General features: G+C 35.1%; 1 long non-coding RNA gene across 1 annotated transcript; it reads right to left on the minus strand.

The window, feature by feature from the left end:
- Positions 1-10,370: 10,370 nt before the first annotated feature.
- LOC110344511 (uncharacterized) lies at positions 10,371-23,253 on the minus strand. Its single transcript, XR_002387116.2, has 4 exons — positions 22,975-23,253; positions 19,705-19,756; positions 19,181-19,296; positions 10,371-10,869 (listed from the first exon to the last, which is right to left on the minus strand). It is a non-coding gene; the product is annotated as an uncharacterized LOC110344511 (long non-coding RNA).
- Positions 23,254-23,802: the final 549 nt, after the last annotated feature.

The following is a 23,802-nucleotide window of genomic DNA, read 5'->3' on the forward strand; positions in this document are numbered from 1 at the left end:
ACTTTTTATTGTTTTGATTGTCCTCAGAGTTTATATTATAGGTGATGGTATACATACATACAAGGTATGATTGAAAAATATGATTACTAGATTTTTTAAATGTATTACAAAAGTCACATTGCCATTAATATTCCTCAAATTACCACTTCTCACTTTGAACAAAATTTATTTTTGCTTCATTTCTTCTTTCTTTAGTGTCTTCAGTTGTCCTGTTGTGGCTACCATAATGTCCTAAATCAATTTAAAAGTTTTATCTTTCATGGTAATTTTCAATTTGGGGAACATCCAGAAGTTGCACAGTGCCAGACTCAGTGTATAAGATGGATGAACACACACTATCATGTTTTTATGAGCCTGTCTTTCCTATAGATGGCACTCAGCCAGCAGTATTCCTCACAGTTTTTAACCGTATCTTTTAAAGACACTCACAAAAGAAGACTTCCAGAATGCTTCAGAAAGTGGCAAGAACAATGGGATGTGTATTCCAAACAATGTGGCAGAAGTAGTATTTTGGGAGGATTAATGCCAACATGTGTTTTGCTATAATAATTTTTAATTTAAACACATACGATATTGTTGATCGGCCCTGGACACACTAGTGAGTTATAGACAAAGATATAGATATGGATTATAGATATATAGATACCTAAATTATATGGGTTGAATACATATGTCCATATTAAGGTGTGGTTCTGAGATAACAGAGCTCCCAAAATCTCAGATTTGCTGCCCTGGTATCTTGTTCACAGTTTCCACTTCTTCAATTCTTTGGGAATTCTCTGAAGCTATATGATGAGTCTGAGAAGTAACTTCCGTAGCCACCAGATGATTTAAAGACAGGAAAATTTCTTCAGTTGACTGTACCCATTCTCCTTTCCTCCCATGATTCCAATGTCTCATCAGGACTTGCTTCTTTTTTCAGTCTCCTAAAGCCCCCAGGTCAATCTAAATAACTCATCAGTTAAGATCTCTAGTCCATGAGCATCCTCAGCTCTAAATAACCTCTGAACTTTCCCGGACAAATGGAGGACCACTGGCTTGCTCTGCTCCACCTAAATTGTGATGCAGCCTAAGAAGATTAAATACAAATCATATGCACTATTTCCCCCAGGTAAGCCGGAAATTTTGCAGGAAGAGATTTTAGTCAAAATATTCAAATCATGACCTTAATCAGTGCTTAATAATTAGACAACAAACTACTTAGCCTCCACATTATATTTACTTCTGAGGGGGTTTGGTGATACCTCCTTCACAGAGTTCTTTCAGGATTAAATGAGATAAGAAATGTGAAAGCATATAGTGATTGACCATTCACACATGCTTAGTGTGGTGGGTTTCTTTTCTTCCACAGGGATCATGATCACAGATATTTAATTGGAGAAGTTTTCAGTTACCTAATGACCTTTGGACACTGGGCCTTGGAATATATACCAAAGCATTGCTGTTTAATGAGCTGTAAGGTGAATCAGTAAAAAACCAATCAGTATTTCATATGTAACAGCCCAAATGATAGGTACTTAGGAAGTTCCAAAAAGAAAAAAAGATTTAGTCTCCCGCCTTATTCCCATCTCTCTCCTCACAGCTGTCTCTGATGTTTGTTTTTATTATTTATTCCAGTATCTTCTCATATTGCTTTTCCCGTACGTTTGTCAGGATATGTATGTATGTATGTGCATGTATGTGTCCATATATGTATGTGTATGTATGTGCATATGTATGTGTGTTTCTGTGTATTATATAGGAATGTGATCTGATAGATAAAAGCCCAATCCTACTCCAAATTTTTCCCCTATTCAATGAAGGTTTCTAAAATGGCCAATATTCAAAATTACCAGTTAATTTTAAGATATTTTAAAATACAGAACAAACAGCATTACTGTTTTTTTGACATTCCAGCATGTGGTAACACAGTAAACCTCTCCTTTCTTGAAATATTTTCTAGGACATCACATTTTCCTGGTTTCCCTGGCTCGCACTGTCCTTTTCCTCTTGGTTTCTTCCTTGCTTCTTCACCTCTACATAGTAAGATACCCATGACTCACCACAGTCCCTCTTTTTCTTCTGTTGTCACTCAGTATAAGCAGTATCATTTCATCTTATTCTATGTCTTGTGCCATGGTCTTTTCTCAGAACTCCAGACTCAAACATATGCCTATTTAATACTGTCATTTGGATGTTTAATGGGTATGATCTTGCTATGGAATACAATTAAATTCCCTTGTTTAAAATTTTTAAAATTAATTTTATTGGTACATTTTAGGTATACAATATAATGACATTCATCACTGGAAATTTGCACCTTTATACAATTTCTCTTGGTTCTTATTTGTTTCCCCTTTCCCTGCCCTCCCTTCAACCCCTCCATCCTTTCCTATTTACAAAGACTTTGCTTCCTTTTTTTATTTTCTCATATTAATTCCATTCCCTTCTTTCCTTTCCCCTACCTCTCCCACTTCCTCTTCCCCTTTGCGCCTTTTCTTCCTATTTCACATTACCTTGTTTAAACTTTTGATGGCCAGTGTTTCAGTTACATGCAGCAAGATGGATATTAGCTTCAGTCACATAAGACGTAGCATAAGACTTAGTGGAGAGGAATCCTGTCTAGTGAGAGGGTCACTGGGAAGTAATCCTAATGATGACCTGAAGTTCAGAATTATTTACTCATAGTTATGTATACGTAGGCCATTATAGCACTTAGCTAACTTAGTTACCAACACATCAGCAAACGTGGCTCCAAATTTACTTCAAATATTATGATCAAAAGAAGCTTCTTTGTGTCATTTCTTGTCTAGATTGAGATTGTTAAGAAATAATGATGGTAAAATAAAAATAGCAACTATGATAAGAACTACATGAAGTAAAAATATATCTACACAAGCTTTGTAAGAAATAATTTGCATTGGAATAGAAATGATTTAATCACCATTACAATCAAACTCGTGGCATAGAAGTGTTTTTATAACCATTCTTTATTATATTTCTAACTATGTTTTTAATAGAAAATTATTTCCCAAACAAAAATCTATTAGAGGCAAATACCTTAGTTGTTTTTTCTGTCACAACTTTCTATTGCTATTTTGTTCTATATTTTAATAAAGAAAAATACTAATTTGTCATTCTCCACCCTAATACAAAGATTTACATAATGGCCCTTTTGTTTTTCATACCAAAATAATTCTCAGTAACATTTCCAATGAGTTTTTGTAATCTTTAACAAGGTCCAATAAACTCTCGGGATTTAATTCCTTTTATTTTTCACATTTTTAACTCTTACCTTAAAGTAATTTTGGTTTAAACTTTAACTAACTGGGAGAATAATTTATAGCATGGCTAATCCTCAAGTCATAGTGAATAGATCAAGGGAATATTTTTTTAAATTTTAAAATGATTTTTCATATTTTTAAATTATAGAAATAGTATAGGCAGATTTAAATATGTTGAACAGTATTAGTTAGTGGTGGTGGAATTCAGAAATTTCAATAATATTTTTTCTCTTATTCTAAAAACACTGAAAGAACAGAAAATATAGCAAAAAATTTATATCAAATAAAGCAACTCTTACAATTTAAAATTACATTTATAGATTACATCTCAGTTATAGCAAAATTTGAATTACAGTAAAACCTGATGCCAAAATCAGACACACTCAGGAAAAAGTAAGTATCTTATGAAAGAGAGAGCCACAAGCTCTGAAGCGCCATCTCAGCAAAGTGCTGTTTAGAATAGATAGGTATAGGAGCAATCTGAACAGTGGGGTACCACTGAAGAGACCCAGCTTTAAGCCAAAAATGGAGAGGAGACAGGCAAAGGTAAGGAAGGAGGACATAGTCCACCATTTTTATGATCCGGACTCCTCGGTGATTAAAATAGCCAACAGTAAAGTGAAAGGGAGAAAGAAGACAGCTAACCTGAGACTACATTAATAGTCTGTGACTTAAGACGATCCATAGAGAAGCATATTGAGCTTTTTTAATGTTTAATACTAAGAGGAGATATGACCTCCAGTTAGATGTTATATTTTGTAGAGAGGAGATAAAGCCCAAAGAAAGCAGAAAATTGTCCACATTCCTATGTATAGTATGCAGAAACAAAAACTTGTGTGACTAGACTTTCCCCTACTGAAAATAAGTAGTACACAGGAAAGAAAGTATAGATTAGACTATTACAATAATAATAACTACCATCATCTCACATATCAGAAAGAGATTTGAGGATGGAAAGAGAGAGACAGAAAGAGAGAGAGAGAGAGGGAGAGAGGGAGAGGGAGAGGGATAACATACTGAATATATAAAGGCAGTTGACAAATATAATAAAGTGGTAATACCCCTAGGATACAGAGGAATGAATCAAATAAATTAATCTATATAGTCTGAAAAAGATTTATAGCAACTTGCTTTATAGGAAATAATAAGTCATAAGGAGATGCTAAATAAAATGAAGCCAATCAAAGTAAGAGAAAGAAAGCTAAGATTCAACCCATGAAAGCCATAAGAAATTGCACCATGACGGAATGAAAAATATTAGAGAATACAGTGATGGTTTATCCTTGATAAAGAAAAATAACAAAATAAAATGGAAAATATCAAGGAGAGTTAAATAAATACTTCCTAACTTGTCCTTTAAAAGAAAGACAAACTATTTCAAATATACAAGAAATCAGAGAATGTAGCATTCATGAATCTTTTTAAAAAAACTAAATAAAAATGAAAATCCATTTAAACAAGGGTAAATTCTCAAAGATAAAAATTCCATGAAAAGGGCCGGGGATTTACCTCAGTGGTTCCAGTGCCTGCCTTGCAAGTGCAAGGTCCCAAGTTCGAGCCCTGGTACCAAAAACAACAACAAAAAATTCCATGAAAGGTTTAAAAGAATTATGACAAAATATATTAATTTAAATATAGAATTAAGATTAGAGAACTGAAAATTGTGTTTATAGCATAAATGTGATATGAACCTTATAATATAAACTAATAATATGAGCTACAAAAATCATATAGTTGACAGAGGAAAAGAAGCAGCAAAAAAAAGGTGAGATACTAATTTTCTTATTTTTAAAAAGTGAGAATTAGACACAATTTAAAAGTAACATATGGGGATTAAAAAATGTCTCCAAAGTTGTCATAATTTAGTTTAAGCTTTGGAAAAAATATTAATACCCTGTATCATTTATTTTACAGAAATAAATGAAATTCAATAATTCCTTCACTTTCAATTACATTTCATGCTTATGCTAAATTATAATATAACCCAACACAACCTAGTATTTTGTTATTTATAATGGAACTTACACATAATTCTGTATTTTAGAAAAATATTCTCCAGTCTACAGATATATTGAGGTTTTACTATTTAAGTTCTACAAATAAATTAAAAAATTATCTCAAGTCAGGAATCAGCAATGAATAAGAACAAACTATTCCAAAAGTGTATTAATATCTAATAAACTATGTAAATATTTCCAACTCACTGATATCCAAATTAACACAATTTTAAGTGAGATACTATTTTTATTTTCCACATTAATAAGATATGCACAAACACACATATATGCACACACAACTCAACTCATATCACTTAGAACTAGGAAAGTTTGTTAGAAAGCCATGAAAGATATCCAGCAAGGATATAGCTAGGTCAAATGGAACCTCTACTCCTAGTTTTTTGAGGTACTTCCATATTGATTTGCACAGTGGTTGCACCAGTCTGCACTCCCACCAACAATGGAGAAAGGTTCCTTTCTCCCTACAACCCACCAGCATTTGTTATTGGTTGATTTCTTGAGAGCAGCCATTCTTTATGGGGTGAGGTGGAATCTCAGTGTTGGAATGACCAGTGATGTTGAACATTTTTTCATATGTTTATTTGCTGCTTTGACTTCTTTGTCTGAAAGATGTCTATTTATTTCAGATGCCAATTTTTGAATTGCGTCTTTAAATTTGGCAGTCTGAATTTTTGTTCTTTATATATTCTAGGTAGTAGTCCTTTGTCTGAGGTACAGCTGGTAAAATTTTTTCCCACGTTGTAGGTTATCTCTTAGCTCTGTTGGTGGTTTCTTTTGCAGTGCAAAAGCTTTTTAATAAGATGAGATCCCAGTTCTTGATTCTTTATGCTAGTTCCCATGCTGCTGAGGATTTGTTCATAAACCCTTTTCCTATACCAATGTCGTCAAGAGTTCTACCTAACCTTTCAGCAAGTTCAGTGTTTCTGTTTTAATACTTAGATCTTTGATCCACTTTGATTTTAGTTTAGTGCATGGTGAAATAGATGCACACCCATGTTTATAGCTGCACAGTTTGTAACAGCTAAAACTTGGAAACAGCCCAATTGCCCATCAACTGGAGACTGGATAAAGAAAATGTGTTGTTGGGTTTTTTTATAAAATAGAGTACTACTCAGGCAAAAAGAATGAGAAACTAGAGACATTTATAGCTAAATGGATGCACATTGAGGCCACGCTCTTAAGTGAAATAAATAGAACACACATATGTAAATACTGAATAGTTTCTCTGGTGTAAGAAACTGAAAGTGTAAATAAGTATCAAAATGTATAATTGATAATGTGAAATAGGAAGAAAAAGTTGAAAAGGGAAGTGGTAGGGGAAAGGAAAAAAGGGAAAGGAAAAAATATGAGAAAAGGAAAAAATGGACACAAAGTCTTTATAAATAATGAGGGGTGGAGGGGTTGAAGGGAGGGCAAGAGAATGGGGAAAAATAAGAATAAAGATGCATCGTGTAAGGTACAAATTTCCAGTGATGAATGTCATCATATTGTATACCTAAAATGTACCAATAAACTTAATTTTTTAAAAAAAGAAAGCTGTGATAGACGTAGAAGAGCTGAAGGTAGAGATGTAGAAATGAAGGAAATATTTTTAAGAGATTGCTAAGACATTTTTACATACTGATGGGGAAGGTTAGGTGAGAGGGAGGACTTGAATAAACTAAAAAGAGAAAGAACAATTAAAAATGGATAATACCGTGAGGGGTGAGGTATGACAGAAGCAGGAAGACTGCCTCTATTTTAATACCATCAGATGTAGCTGATCTAAATGAAGAAGTACCCCTACAAATTCCTTGCATATATGTGCTCAACTTTTGCCCTAATTAGTTCTGATGTTTAAATGTTCCTAATTTGGTTGTAACAGCCTATGAATTATCTCATTTCTGGCTCTGATGCAAATAATTCACATCCTATTTTGTAGGGTATTTTTTTTTCACATTGACTCATTTACATTATCCTGAAACAATATGAGCAATTCTATTCAAAGAGATACGGATGTTGTTTACATATTTCAGCAGACCATGAGGGAATCTTTTTGTAATGAACATAAGTCAACCAGTTAATCCATAAATTTCATAAGCAGAGTAGATTAGCCACATGTAGGGCCTTAAGGACACCAACAAGTCCAAGTACAGTATGCCTCCCTTCAGAGACTGGCAACTGACTGTGGAAATAAATACTCTCATTAAGGACAGCCAGCATTAGGCAACTCAAGTACTGACTAGCTTGTGGGAAAAATGAACACTCTCACATTACACTGCTGGGAGGAATATAAATTGATATGAATGCTTTAGAGGACAGCTTGGCAAGATCTGGTAAGGCTGAAAATCTTACCCTACATCCCAGCAATTCCATTTTTAGGTTTACACTCTAGAGAAATGTTCGCAAGTTAGAATAAGCAAACATGTGGAAGCATATTCTATGCAACCAAAAATTGAAAAAAACCTAAATGAGTATCATTAGAAAAATGAATAAATTAAGTATTTATATTCATGTGATAGGATCCTATCAGTTAAAAGGAAGGAACTATGTTGTTATATATTAATAACAGCATATCTCTAATAGTAAGTTTAAAAAAGCAAATTATAGCAAATACATAGCATGGGGGAACCTATGAAAAAACGTAAATGTATATAATACTGTGTATTATTTATGGAGTAATAAATATTAAATAAAAGTTTAAATTCAAAATATGTCAATTTAGGGTAATGACTGCCTCTGGGAATGGAAAGAAGAGTGGAACTGAAGTTCAAGCATAAGGAGACCTTCAACTTTATCTATTATCACAGAACTTTATTTTTTAAGAAGAAAAAAAACACTGCATGACAAAGTATAAGTAACTGTCAACTCTGAGAATTTGGTGCAGTGGTGTTTTTTGTATTATTCTCTGAACTTTCCATAAGTTTTAAATTTTCTGCAAACAAAAGTTTAAAGAATTAATCAGGCAAGATATTCAGGAGCATATGAAGTGTGATGAATGAAAGGTACAGGCCCATCTACACAGGCATGAAGAAGGAAGAGTCAATATAGGCTGGACGAGACCAAGAGACCCTTTTTAAAAAGGTGAAATCCCAACAGACTAATAGGAGTGGACATGTATATTTAAGGAACTCCTGACTTAAAGAGCTTTGGACTCAAGCTCAGCTTTGCTACACATTAATTGTGTGACCTTAAGGGTATTCTGAGTCTCTGTTTTCCTCCAGTGGGTGTGGTGTTAATTACAGGGGACAATATCATTAAATCACTGAATGCAAGCAGTGGCACATGGTAGGTACTTGTTATCGGAAAAGATAAGGAAAATCTTACAGAGGTAATTTCTTCCCAACTTCAACCACAAACAATCACCATGAAATTGTTGGTATTGTTTCCATGCTTGGTCTTCAGAAATTAAGATGGCAGATATTTTCTGAGCCTGTAACATGCATTTTCAGTTTATTCTTGTACATCAGAGAGCCTTCCAACCAAGAAGACTGTGCTCAGGTGAATGAATACTGGGCAGTGATGAACTGAACTAAGCCAAATCGGTTTGTATGAACACACACCATGTCTAAAAATACAGTTTTATCTAGATTTTATTTTGCTTCCTGCACAATTAAATATTTAAAGTTCAACTTTGCTGTTGGTCACACAGTATTAACCAACCACCCAATACAATAAAAGCATCCACCTGAATGATGTATAATAATCATACCTTCCTTCTCCTCTCCCCTCGATATGAGAGCATGTTATTTTTCCAATTGCAATTTTTATTTGCTCATATCTCAGAAGAAACTCCACTTTCTAATGAGCCATAAGCCCAAATAATTCCTTCAGGTAAAATCACCCCAGTTCTGTCCCTTCCAATAGTGGCAAGTAAAGATTAATTGACTTGCATAGTAGGCAAAAGTTTAATCTGGGACAACTCGTTTATACTTACTAGAAGTGGCCAGTTATGCACAATTCTATGCCAGGTAAGAACCCACATGGTGAATTCAGCAGGAGTGCTTTCTATAAGTTTCATCACCAATTGTCTGTAATATAGCAAGTAGTTTTCTGGTTTCAAATACATGACATCAGAGAATTATCTCCTAAAAATTTCATGCGACCATGAAGTGCAGAAAACTATCACTAACCTGAGCCATAACAAGATATTTTAAAAATTATGTGGGTTTCTATTATATACCCCAGCTGTGAGAATGATTTTCTTTCCTTATCTCCTCTTTCCCATTATAGAAAGATGAAGAAAAGAAAAGGAAACAAAACTCAGTGGAGAAGGAAATATTCCAAAGTGTCATTATGATTACCTAGAGCGCTCTGTATCTGGCACCTGCAGGAAAACAGAAGTTTATAATGCCAAACAGTGCATCATCATGAGTGGCTTTGTAGGATTAATTGCAGATTTATGTTTCAGAAAGGCATATTGTTCTTGGGAAGAAAAGATGTTACCTTGGCTATCAGAAATTGGAAGAGTCAAGACCCAACTACCTGAAATTTTGAGATTTTTCATTTAAATATAGCATCAAAAATGAGAGCAAGTTACAGTTTTGTTCTGGGTCATCTCAGGTGGAGATGAGTTAGTTGCCCCAGTGATATGTGTGGATATGAACACTCCCAGAAGATTACTCCACTGTATTCCTGCAGTCCCCTAACCTTTGACAACCTGCCAACTTCTCTAGCTATGGCTCCCTGACTCCCCTCTGGAATCCCTCGGTATTTTTGTAAGCTACATTTTTTCTCCATATAAAATGAGTCAGCAAAAAGATTCTATTTTTAACTAGTCTTGGCATAATCTGTTTTTAGTGTTTTAGGTTCTTCTTAGCTACAGCATCAAGGGAAATATTTGTCTTCTTTCTTTCTATAATGTTCAAATCATGTAAGATAATTTTTGGCTAGAAAAAAAAACAAAAATGAACAAAAACAACTAAAAGGCTTGATTTATTTTCTCAATGTTTGAGCTAAATTTTGTGTGTCAGGGATTACAGGCTTCATCACAACATTTAGATACTCATTTTACTAAAAGATGGCAATTATGCTGCTTTCTCCCCTTGGGTCTGGGCTACTTATGTCTACCTCTATCAGTGGAGTGTAGAGGAAGTGTTGCTTGTGACTTTTGAGCTTAGGTGATACAAAGCACTGCTGCTCCTGTGCTGTTTGCAAAATTATTTATTTTCGGAAACATTAATCTCTGTGTGATAATCCAACTGCCCCCAAACTGCCCTACTGTGCAGAAGCTCGGGTTACATGAAAAAGCCACATGCATGTGCTCTGGTCCACAATCTCGGCTGACTCTTCTTTGGTCACCAAGTCTTCACTGGTCACAAAACTGTGAATGCATTTGTGTTTACAGATGCTAAACCCCAGTTGTCAAGTTCCCCAAATCTGCTTGTTTCTTCATTTGAGGTCCCAGATATCAAGGTGCAGAGCCAACCCTTCTCCACTCAGCTTTGTCTAAATTCCGATGCATAGAACCCGTGTGAACAACAAATGCTTCTTTAATGTTGCCAAGTTTCTGCATGGCTTACTAGGCAGCAAATGTATGTGTATAGACTTTTCTTCTCCATTTCTCCTTTCATGACTCTGATTAGGTCCTTCTGTAGTAGGAAGTCTCCCTGCGTGATGAACGAAGACTGTCAATAATAAAATCCAAAACTCACTCAAACAGCATCAGAGCGCTATTCTGTGCTAGAACACCTAGCAGGGTACCATCCAGTAAGTCAGACATACACAATGGTGTTAATTGCCAGAAGTTAATACTACTCTTTGCAAGGAGATGACAACAGTTAATTTAAATACATGCACACGTGAACATACAACTAACTTACACAAATTTTTTAAGCACATGGACAGATAGTAATAGATGTTTATGCATTATAATATAGTCAGTTTCCCTGAGTAGTGAAATGATTTATGTGAGTACTTTTATACTTACTTGTAGTTTAAAATTCTCTCTACTTATTAATATTAATTATTAGTTAATTACTAATTAGTAATAGTAATATTAATACTTAGTAATACATGGGCATGTATTACTATTATACATTTCTTAAAAATCATCTCCTTAACTCATTAAATTAATATGGACATAAATCTTTGCCTCCACCCTCTCATGTTTTTTCCTCTCTGGTTGACAACCCTCATCTGTGGATCCTCGTTTACTCATATAAAGCAAATGAATTAAATCAGAGTGCCAGTCTGTGATCAGGGGCAATGGACCTGTTATACCCTTATGGCAAATCTATCTGAATGAACCTGTTGACTTTATATTTTGTTACTTTCTCATCTTCCCTGGTCTGAATAGAACTCCAGGATCCTAGGAAACAACTTGTCTGCTTAGAATTTAGAAAGTATCTGGCATCTATGGGTATACTTGAAAATTACTTGATCAGTGACATTCCATGGTATTGAGATTCAATGCTATTCTCTGGTAAATCTACTTTGATGTGAGTACATTTAATCAGTATTCTGACTCTTTGTTATAGTATAGACACCAGGCCACAGCCTCTTCCAGTTTGCTTTATTTGGGTCTTTCTATCTTTTTATCCACCACTCAGACATGGAATGATTTTCATTCAAGCATAAGGAATCACTATGGTCATATGATTTACAGGGAACCAGGAATGTTCTTTCCCAAAATATTCTAACCATTGGCTATTTAGCAGTTACCAAGATATTTCCTCACTAATCCATAACTTTATAATAAGCTTTTGAGGAATGATATGTTTATCTAATTTTATTTATTTATTTATTTATTTATTGGTACTGGGGATCAAACTTGGGTCCTTGAGCTTGTGAGGCAGGAACCACTGAGCTAAATCCCTGGTCCTTGTTTATCTAATTTTAATAGGAATGTACTAAGATTTATGAGTTCGTTTAAAAATTCTTAGAAAATTATTTGTTATTTTACTAACACTGTTTTTATTAAGATTTCCAAAGAAATATTTCTCTAGAAAAGAAAGTACATATAGGCAGCATACAAGCTCTGAAGTTGGAGTTAGGATTGGAAGGAAATGCTATCAAAAGAAAGAAGAGGTTAAAAAAAAAACCAGAAGGCCAACTTTTCCTGTTCATCAAATTGTCTCTGTGGCTCTCGTTCATGTAACAGAATCTTACCTGTTATAGTTTAATGACTGTGATAGGACAGAAGAATTATTCTCTCACATAAAAAGTTACAGACTAATTAGGGTAAACTAGCATCTTCATTGGTCTAGATCAAGAAAGGACCAAAGTATTTCAGCACTTTTTTTATGGCAGAAAAAAAAAGAACTGTTGTTGAAATGTAGGAAAACCTTTGACTGTCCACAAAGGTTGACAGAGCAAGCAAAGAACAGAATGTTTCCATCTGAACATTCTAAACTAGAGTTGCTCTCTGTTTTCACAGAAAACTCTCTAGAGTAATGATCTCTAAGCAGATGCTACTAAAGAATACAAAAATATCAAGGAGTCATTGTCCTTAAGGAGGTAAAAGTTATACATGCAAATTAAACTAACCAATAAACTGATGCTTAAGTACTTTAAAAATGACAATTGGAGTGTTAGCCATAATCAAATACGAGTGCAAGGCTCCTCTGCTTTATACTATCCATAAGACTATCTAATTCACATAAAACAGGAAGATGAAATTCCACAATGGCAATCAACTGGACAGAAGTTCCACATGCTGGCAGGCCAGATGGTGTGCTGTGTCCTTAAGGAACTCAACACACACATACACAAATGCATAAGAAATTATTTTATAATTTATAGCCATCCAGTAGATGACATGTTCAAGTTTGATGACAGATTCTATTAATTCTATTCGTGTGATATTTGACACTTGTTATGGTTTTGACTGTGTCCCTAAAAGAGCCTGTTGTAAAATAAATCCCCAATGTGAACAGCATTGAGAGAGGGCCTAACAGAAGGTGTTCTGCGGGCTCCACACTCATGAATGGGTTAATGCTAACTACAAAAGGGCTGAGGTTACAAATTCTGCCTCTTGCTTTACTCTCACCCTCTCTCGCCCCTCTGCCTTCTGTCTTGCAGAGGCATTAAGGAGGCCAATATCTTAATATTGTACTTCCAGCCTCCACAACTATGAAAAATAAATTTTATACCATGAACACAAAATTTATTCATAAACTACTCAGTCTGTGGTATTCTGTCACAGCATCACAAAGCAGACTAAGATGTTGACTTTCTGTCAGTTTGAGTTTTAAAAGCTGGTCATTAGGAGTTACTTTGCTCCTTACAACCATAAATCATGCATATTCATAATACTTACCAGAACAAGAACCTCAAAGATTCCATCCATTAAGTCAGAAAACATTTTTCCTATGAACTTGCAGCATGAAAATTGAAATATTCTTCCTTAAATGTAAATATTAACTGATAAAATATGCTCAAAGGAATGAAACACTATTTAGAAAGTTATTTGAATGAAAGGCTGAGAAATTTCTTCTGCAATGGCTTAGAGAACTTCTACAATGGTAGATACTTTATGCACTGAAGCTATATGATTTGTACCACAGCTACAACTTCTGATGTTGTAGCTTAGAAGCAACCAGGGATAATTCATAAACACATAGGTGTAACTGTGTTCCAATAAAACTTTATTTGCCTCAGGGCTAAGTCTAGCTCATAGACCATCATTTGTCAACATGATTTAAAAACTAAAGCCTGGCCAGGGATTTAGCTCAGTGGTTTTGCCGCCTGCTGCGCAAGCACAAGGACCCGAGTTCGATCCCTGGTACCAAAAACAAAACAAAACAAACAAACAAAAACAAAAAAAAAACTAAAGCTTCCCCATACCTAGTAATTTTAAAGTAGTGCCCCTTATTTAACTTTTATCTCTCTCATCTATGGTCCTTGAGTTTAAATCTGTGCACAGTAATCCCCACTCTAAGACAAGGATGTTGGTAGAAAATCAGTGGATAAAACCTAAAATTTTGGTAAAAGCATTGGTCCATAACAGTGTATAACCACGAGAAGTCACATAATCCTCTCTGAGTTTCAGACTTTTTTCATCTGACATATGACAACTTCCTTTCTGTTTCTTGGGCAAATATAGGAGTCCACTGAGGCACACTGAAAAGTGTGAAGTGTTATATAACCCAAAGCTAATGTGGATATCTAACACAATGCCTTAGTCTCCAACAGCAATTCATTAGTTGGGATTGGTTTAAATAGAGATACTCCTTATAACAGCTATCTGTTAATCTCTTACAAGACTTTGGAAATGTTTTCTGTACTCACTGTCTTATGCCACTTCTCATCCATGGCCCAGAGCAGGAATGAAACATACATTACAGCAACCCTTGCTCCAGATTTGTGCAAACATAAATTCCCTGGGACTATTCTTTAACCAAGAGAGATTTTTTTTTTTCCTTCCACAGACTGATTCACTACATTTCAGCTCTTGGTCTTTTGAAGCTAATATTTTGCAATTCTAATTTGCAATTATTGCAATTCTAATTCTCATTAACTATTTTCTTTACTCATTCAGGTTCATAACTACAGTAGTCATATGGCACTTTTCTATTATGCATTTTTAAAACATTTAACAAGGCAAAATACTGTTTTTAATAGAATTATCTTTTTCTTCATGAGCTCCATAGGATTTCTTAAAGATACCCATTTCAGTGTCTCATATCTCAGTTTTATCTTCAAATTTCCACCATTGAGTTCAGAAATTATTACAGGATTGTCAATGACTCCTAAATGGTTGCTGTCAGCTTTTGCTTAGAATAAACTTTCCCTACCAAAATGAAATCACATGTCCCCTGTACTTTTAATGGATACAGTGCTACTAGGTCTATATCTCTACTAAAATATATTAGATTAGTGAAATTATTAAGTCATATAAATAAGATTCAAAATAACAATAATTAGTATTACTCTATTTCTGAATTAAACACAAGAGGCACTGTCTTTGTACAAAATCAAATGGTAAAATTTTAAACTAAGTTTTATGCAATTTTTAACACAAAAAGGCAATGTATAAATAATTGACTCTTTATTCTTTTTCCCATATATTCACTCAAGAAACCATTCATATATTGAAACCCTTCTATCTGGGTTAGAAATTATGGCAACAAGGAGAAACATTTAGGTACAGTGTGGTGGCATTTATTTTTTTTGGAATCAAAGAAAAGAGAAATAAAAGCAGAAGAGTGGTAAGGATATAAAAGAGAAAAGGAAGAGACTAACAAAGTGTAAGGGTATACTAGAATAAAGTCTCATGTAAACTGTTTATATCACCCAGTACACAAAAATTGAATAGATAAAAGTAGGGACAGAATATATGTTTTGAAAAGAAAAGAAACAAGGAAAAAAGTGCATTCACCTTCACACGTCCTATTCAGTGTTCTGACAAAGTAAGCCAAAATTATAGGGGTTGGAGGATTTTAACTTTTCAAAGCATTTCCTAAGAATGAAAACAAAGTGGCTTAAATAGAAATAATGAAGGTACATCAGAGAGAGTGAGCTAAACTTTGCAAGAAGAATGTCTTGTCTTTTGTGACTCCCTTTAGGCTCAGAAGAATGTGGATGTAGATTCATTACAAGTAAAATAGATAATTTAAAACATTTTAAAAGATAGATTATATTTTAGAAAAAGGAAAAGGAAGCTATTTATGCAAAAAAAAAAAAAAGATTGCCATCTTCAACTTGATAAAGTTGCATTTGGGGAAAAAAGTTGTATTTCATTTAATTTAGGATGAATTTACACATTCATAGTATTTAAAAACTAATAATGAGTGAATGTTTAAGTAGATTCAAAAATGGTTAAATCCTTTACAAAGCCCTCCAATGGGTTGTTAGGGAAACTAATATTTTAGGTTTAAATAACTTAGAAATCAACAAATATAATAGCAAACAAGTCTGTTTCTTTAGTATACACTACTTAATACTTTTTCAGATGCTGAATGCAAGGCTAAAAAGAGTGGTATTTGTTAGAGACCAATGTTCTGATTGTTTCAAAAGGCCCACAGAACACTTCAATATGGCACAGGCAGTACTGGTTGCAGTAGAAACAATAACAGGAATGAAGTGTACCTATTGAGTATGATGAGGCTATTTATAGATATAATGGGTTGCACTTATTATGTTCACAGTATTTGTTTCAAATTCGAGTGACCAACTATCTCATGCACAAAGACAGACTCTTCAACATGTAGACAATCTGCCTGGAACAGAGCTCTGCATCTGTGCAGCTGGGTCTTAACCACTTAACAAGCATGAAATCAGACTTATTTTCTAGGTAAAAGCTTTGTGGGTTGTCTCTTGTGTGGTTATCTTTGTTAGAATTTCGCTAAAGCCCAAAGCAGAAATCACAGCACAGAAAAATTTCCTGAGGGAAGTTTCTAGCAAGTCACATCATCTCCTGGGACTCCATTTCCTTGACACAGTTTCTTAGATTAAGCAGAAAGAGCTCTCCATCCTAATCCTAATTTTTACACTTTGATTTCAGAGAAGACTGGTTTTCAATTGCACTCCAAAGTTATACTTTGAGAATTTTTAGTTTTACAACAGAATTGGTTAGAATGGGTCACCCAGCCAAAATACACTCTTAACTCTTCACAAACAAAAGAAGCAAGGTCAGTGTAGGTAGTGATACAAACTGGTGTTCTATTCTCATCTACAGAATAGGTTAAGAAAGAACTTGTTTCTTTTTGTAGATACTAATAGTCTTAGTCACTTTCCCATTGCAGAGACACAATACCTAACACCCCCAGTTTAAAGGAGGAAAGGTTTATTTTGGCTCACAGTTTATTGAAGTTTCAGTCCATAGTTGATTGCCTCCAAGGCAGGACAACATGGCAGAGGGGCATGACAGAGGAGAGTTGCTTATACCATGGCAGGCAGGAAGCAGAGAGAACAAAGGGAGGATCCAGGAAGAAGATAAACTCTTCCAGGTCATGCTCCCAATGACCTACCTCTTCCAAACAGACTCTACCTCCTAACACCCAGTTATAGTCCCCATAATCTAGTCACCTCCCAAAGTGCTTGAAGCTTTGGGGAGATATCTACATCCAGACCATTACACTCCACGTTGTGCACAATTTTTTTTTGCATGAATTGTGTTAGTCTCATTTTAATTCTCTGTATTTTGAAAACAAGTCTATGCTGCAGAGAGCTTAGGTGAGCTAGTGAAGCATGTCAGAAAAACAAACATGTTACAAGTGCCATTTAACTAAACAGACATGTGGAGATAACTGGTACTCCTGAAACTATAGAATAAAAGGTATGCAAAGCTTTGGACTCCTCTCTCAACTTTAAATAAAGCTAAAGATTCTGAATCTACTGCAACTAACGTCTCCCAACTAACTTTCCTAAATTAATGGAAACACGTACATCAGAAAAATGAAAACCACTAGACTACTCTTTAACAAATTTTTCATATACAGAGAGAAAGAGAGAGAAAGAAAGAGAGGGAGGCAGAGAGAGGGGGGAGGCAGAGAGAGGGGGGAGGCAGAGAGAGGGGGGAGGCAGAGAGAGGGAGGAGGCAGAGAGAGGGGAGAGGGGAGAGAGAGAGAGAGAGAGAGAGAATGAGAGAACATTTCCAAATGTCGTGGAAGAAAATTCATTTGTCTCAATTTGAGAAACACTCCACTTTTTGCTTTTTGGGTTACCACAGCACCAACTATATTAATGACCAAAAATTGAGAGTTCAGACTAGGTTCTTAAAGAATAATTGCACTTCCTCACAGAGTTTTGTTTAAAAAGAAAATGAAAAGGGAAATAAAAGGAAGATTCTCAAGTGAGGAGAGCCATAGCTTTGAAATAGATTTGCTAACTCAAAGCCAGAAGTAGATGGGCCACGAGTTTTGTTCCCTTTTATCCTCATTTGCCCTGATTTTATGATTACTTAAAATAAGACAGAGGACCTCCACAGTCCTTAGAATCATTTTACCATTCTCTTCAGTGATTGTTTCATTGGATGAAAGAGATCAAAGAAGCCTTTAAGTAGAAATCATTTGTTCCTTCACCCTCCTACCCCTAAATTTTTATTATTGGAAACTTGTGAAAAGGAAACTATTACCAAGACCATATTAGAAGAAGTCTTATCCTATCTTGAAACCAACTCCTAGATTTATCTTGTTCTGTTTTCAAATAGACTGTGAGAAAGGAAGTGTAGGCATCCAGGGCTTTTTTTCCAGTGTAGGTAAAATGAAGCTAATAATGTCTGGAAATATAAGTGCACATTACTAAAAGTAAAACATATGCTTATTTAGCAAATGATGGAATGGCATCACAGGGAGAAAACTTAGAGAAAAACGTTATGCCTCCATTGCCCACTGGAAAATGATACCACATTAAATAGTTTCCTACTTTCCAACTCGTTACGTTTTGCCTGATCCAGATATACCAGTAAGGTATATCTACAAATCGTCATATAAATTAACCTTTGTAACCTAAATTATAAACCACAAGAAACTTCCTCTATGATTTCAGAGATTTTTTTATCTTCATTTTGAAATCATAATGATTTTAGCTTCATGTCTCTGCCATGTCCCCACTTCTTAGTCAAACAGCTAATGATCTATAAATAAAAATGTGAATGCACTAGGTTGAACTCTCTATTTATAGGAATATTTTTGTACTCAGAATCATTTTTGAAAATGAACAATCAAAACCCAAATCTTCTGCTTCATAAAATTTAATGGATACATAATGTGTTTCTTACAAGAACATATACCTTTATAATTAAATAGAAATTGAAGTTACTTTGATCAACTATAACTTTGTGATAGATGCTTAATAAATACCATCCTTCAGTCCATGTCTCTGATTAATGTATATTTGCACTGTGTTTCCCAGGTTTTCTAAAGCAGGTACTCCTACTGTACCATATGCACAACTATTCCTGAAAAGACGTTATTGATCAAAAAGAGAATACCAAAGGAATGACTGCTACCTTCAAAAATCCCAATGCTGACATACCTTCTTATTGGCCATTGCACATCTTCATCTCATTAAGAATTCCTGTTAAATGAAGTTTTTCATGAATGTTCTCTGTGGTTCTCCCTTTGTCTTCCTCTTTTGTGCTTGATCACCTACTAAATATAATGAGGGCTTAAAATGTCAGTGGTGGGAAAGGAGTGTTTACATCCTTTGTGCAAAGCAGGAAAACAGGAAATCAACATTAATGATCCTGGCCCCACAGATGTCTGTCCATTGTTCATTGCTTTAGCTGAAAGCCTAATTCACACCAGGCTTATTGCTCCTCAATGAATTCCAGTCCTGTTATCCTGCCACCCCTCCAACTGAGCTGAACTGAGAAAGATCTGAAGGCACATGGTGTATGTCACAATTTATTTAAAGGGTGGTTTGAAGAATAAGCTATATATCAGGGAAAAGTAGCTTTAAAATGATAGTTAAAAATACAAGAAGCAATGTATAGGGGAAAGTATATACACAATGGAAATAGCCAGTAGAAAAAGAATTGCCAACTATTTATTTCTTACATTCAGTTTCTCCAGATTTCAAAGTGTGACTCTTCTGGATAACTGCAGCCATCTGCAAAATATAAATAGATTAGAAGGAGATAAGGATATGAGCTGTGATTTGCTGGAAGTAGAAAAGCCCTTAGTTTTCGAATCTCAGAGGGATGGATGACAGCACAAAATCATCTGGACAACAATCACAAATTGGTGATCACCATAACACAGAACATTTCAGAGGGCAAATATCATAGAAGTAATGCAGAAAAATATGTCAGGAGTCTCAGGACCATCCAGCTGTGGTGATGAATAGCTAATGACACATGCCTCACAGAAATTCCAGAAAAATAACATAGGTATAAATGTGTGTGTGTGTGTGCATGTGTGTAAAATAAAAAAAATACCTTCAAGAGAAGTTAAGAAGCAAGTTATACAGAAAAAATAAAAGTGGTAGAAATCAGAATATTGATTTTACCATGATTCAATCCACAAGGACGTTTTCCCTGAAGAAGCAGCTCAGAAAGTGTGGTCCTTGAATGAACAGTGTGGGAATCCTCTGAAACAATGTTAGATGTGGAGATTCTGGTCCGACCCCAGACCTACAGAGTCAAGGACCACAACAGGTATCAGAGCAAGCCTGCCAATTGCTTCAGCTGAATGGTAGAGGCTGAGAATCATTGCTATAAGCATTCTGTAAAAAGACCACTAAACTATAGAATTGCTGTTTGAGACACATCCCTTTGACTAAGATTTTATATCTATGGACCAAACTCACCTAAAATTCATTAAAAAGGATAGATCTTCATAGGTCTTAAATGCCTACAGAAGGTTTCCTAGAGTGTGTAGCAGAAGTACTGTAAAGCAGATACTATAAATAAAGCCAATGGTCCTGGAAAGTTCTGGGGTACACAGAGAAGAGCACAAACCACAGCCATTATTTATCTCTGACCTGTTGTTGCCATAATGTAAAAAGCAAGCCTAGTATTGCTAGATTTTCCTATTTTCCTAAGAAACTAGCGGTAAGACTTATTATGGCAATGAACTTATATGAAAATATTGACAAGTAGTTCCATTTTTTTAAAAAGGAAATAAGACAATTGAGCTAAAAAAGCTGATCAGTGGTCCAAGATTCAAGCTCTGTGTTAGACAGTGGTGATAAGGAGAAAATGAATGGAGAAAGGAAGGTAAAAGTTACTAAACCTTAATTTCCCCTTAGAGTGTTTGTTTCCAAATTACTTAAACAGATGCAGCCATTGCATTAATACTGTGATTTTAAATACACCCAGTCTATCATTTCCCAAGAAATCTCTCCGTATCCATTTACCACAATGTCTGAAATTCTGTCATTGCAGATAATTTCCATTAATTTAACTGCTGATGTAACAATTACTTTATCTCACAGTTATCTTTCCTAGAGTGGTGATCACGTGAGTGCAGGTTTCAAACCCTAACTTTCTCATGCACTAACTATACAATTTTGCTAGGTTATTGTAACCTCTCTAAGCTCTTGTTTCTTTTCTTTCTTTCTTTTTTTTTTTTTTTTTTTTTTTTGGTACTGGGGATCTTTTGGCACTCAGGACCTTGCACTTATGAGGCAGGCGCGGTGCCACTGAGCTAAGTCCCTGGCCCTAAGCTCTTATTTCTTTCTCAGTAGTTTGGGAATAAACAATGACACCGTGTCTGAGGCGATTGGTGAAAAGGTTTTGACTATTCCTCAGATTTAATAAGAGATATTTACTATTTTTATTTCAGTCATAAATACGTTTCTGTGAATGAATTTATTAGAGATCTGAAAGAAAGAAAAATTAATAGTGAAAAAACTAAATTAACTCAAGAACAAAACATCTGGAGTGACATGATTACATTTGTAGATGTGCTAGGTTTTGGAGCCAATGGGCAGCATTGTAGGGGAGAGTATTGGTCTATGTGTCATATTTTAAGACTGGCCTTGCCCCTGATTCCCTAGGAATGTAGGGCTGGTAGAGATGTGTTGTAGATTCATCATCTACAGACTGCTATCAAGAAATCCTTGTTGAAGGCGTCGTTAATCTGCAAGACTCCTTGAAAGCAAATAATGAAAATATCTCATACATACATTTATATTAGTTCCAGAAATGTTTTGAAAAGTATTTGTGCCTCTGAACATGGCTTATCTCTCCATCACCACTCTACCACACTTCTGTTAATAATTGATAACAGCAAAGTTCAATGTGATATATTTCTAATTATGTTCCACATTTTCCTTTTCATGGATTAATAATGAAGAACAAAAAATTATCTGACCAGTGAAATGTATTATACAATATGTCTCTGTCCAAACTTTTATTTTGAAAAATGTACTTTAGAACCCTTTGGCAATTCTACATGGAATATACTTGAGAACACTGACAAGTCTAAATTTTCTTGAGGTACTTCTACCGTTTTGCTGTTGCTTAGTACGAACCAGTTGGATATGTAGAATGGTTGTTCTCTAAACATGAGGCAAATTCTTAATTTAATAACTCTCACCGAAATTGGAAGTTTACTACCAGTATCTCAAGGGTGAGAAATCTATGTAATTAGGTAGGAACAATTAACTCTGATTAGCACAAGGAAATTAAAGAATTCACAGTATAACCCAGACCTGAGCGGCATCTTCAGGAATGAAAGTTAAGGGTAAGCAAACATTGGGAAGTACTTTCCATGTTTTTACTGATTTTCTTATGCAGTATAAAATTGGTGTTTTAATGGCTGTACTCTTAGTGGACTTAAATCTAATTAAAAGGTGGTTTTGTTTGTCAGGACCAAAAATATGGCACAGAAGCTACTTTAGAGAGGGTAGATTAAAAAACCTAAAAAAGGAGAAAGTAAAGAGAGAGAGAGAGAGGGAGAGAGAGAGAGAGAGAGAGAGAGAGAGAGAGAGAGAGAGAGAGAGAGAGAGAGAGAGAGAGATTGATTTTCCTTACATGGGATTCAATAAACAAATACATGCCTGCTCTTGACCAAAGTCAAGTTTACATTCAAACTATTTAACTCTATGCTGCTTATGAATGTTTATCAAGAATGTGACTAACACATTAAAGAAACATGGATGTGATTCTCTACATTTGTCAAGGAACAGAAACTAAAAAAATAAAAAGACAAGAAAAGAAAACCTGAACACAGGGTTTGCACGATTCAGTACTGGAACGGTATTTAACTAATCTGATGAACAGAAGCAGGTTTTCTTCTGAAGAATGAATGCTGTCTTTGGTATCAGTGAAGATGAATACAAAGTGTCTCAAATTTGCTTATAAATATTTGCCGAATACCTACCATGTTCTCAACACAAGGCAACAATGCTGATGCTGAAGATATAACTGTTGCTATCTGCCCAAAATGGGCAGTCTAGGGGCCGGGGATTTGGCTCAGTAGTTTCACTGCCTGCTGCTCAAGCTCAAGGACACGAATTCGATCCCTGGTACAAAGAAAAAAAAAAAAAATGGGCAGTCTGTTGAAGAAAGAGCTATCAGGGAATTCCAGACACTCACACACACACAGAAAAAAATTTTTTGTAGTATAGATGACTGAATCCAGAGCTTTCACACTATGCTACATGCCTAGCCCTTTATTATTTTTTATTTTGAGGCAAGTTTTTGTGAAGTCACTAAATTGCCCATGTGAGGTCACACTTGGAATCTTCCTGCCTCTGTCTTCCAGAGTACTGGGATTACAGAAGAATAATTTTATTAAATGTTAGGTTGAATTACATGACTGATTTTGGTTTAGCGCACTTTAGGGATCTGGAGCAGTTTTCTGGAGGAAATAAAGTCAGAGGTGATTCTCAAATAACAGTCTGTGAGTGTTGCTGTGAGCAGATCGGTAACAGTATGTGTATGTTAAACCTATCCACTGCATTTCACCTCTACATTCACCCATCTAGAACATGCCACAAGCATTTTTTGCCTGGATTCCCACAACCATTGCAATGATCTCCCCATACCTACTCTTGCCCTATCCAAGCCACTCTTCACTTGGAAGTACGAGTAACTCTTTAGCACATACATTTTACTATGCTGTCCTCCTTAAAATTCTTCACAGTCATTTCCATTGCTGTTAGGGTAGCATCACAACTCTTCTCCATAATGTATAAAGCCTTGCATG

Source organism: Heterocephalus glaber, unplaced genomic scaffold, assembly GCF_053883595.1.
Source record: "Heterocephalus glaber isolate CG9 unplaced genomic scaffold, H.glaber_assembly_v1.0 deba00001472, whole genome shotgun sequence".
In the NCBI taxonomy this organism is placed as follows: domain Eukaryota; kingdom Metazoa; phylum Chordata; class Mammalia; order Rodentia; family Bathyergidae; genus Heterocephalus; species Heterocephalus glaber.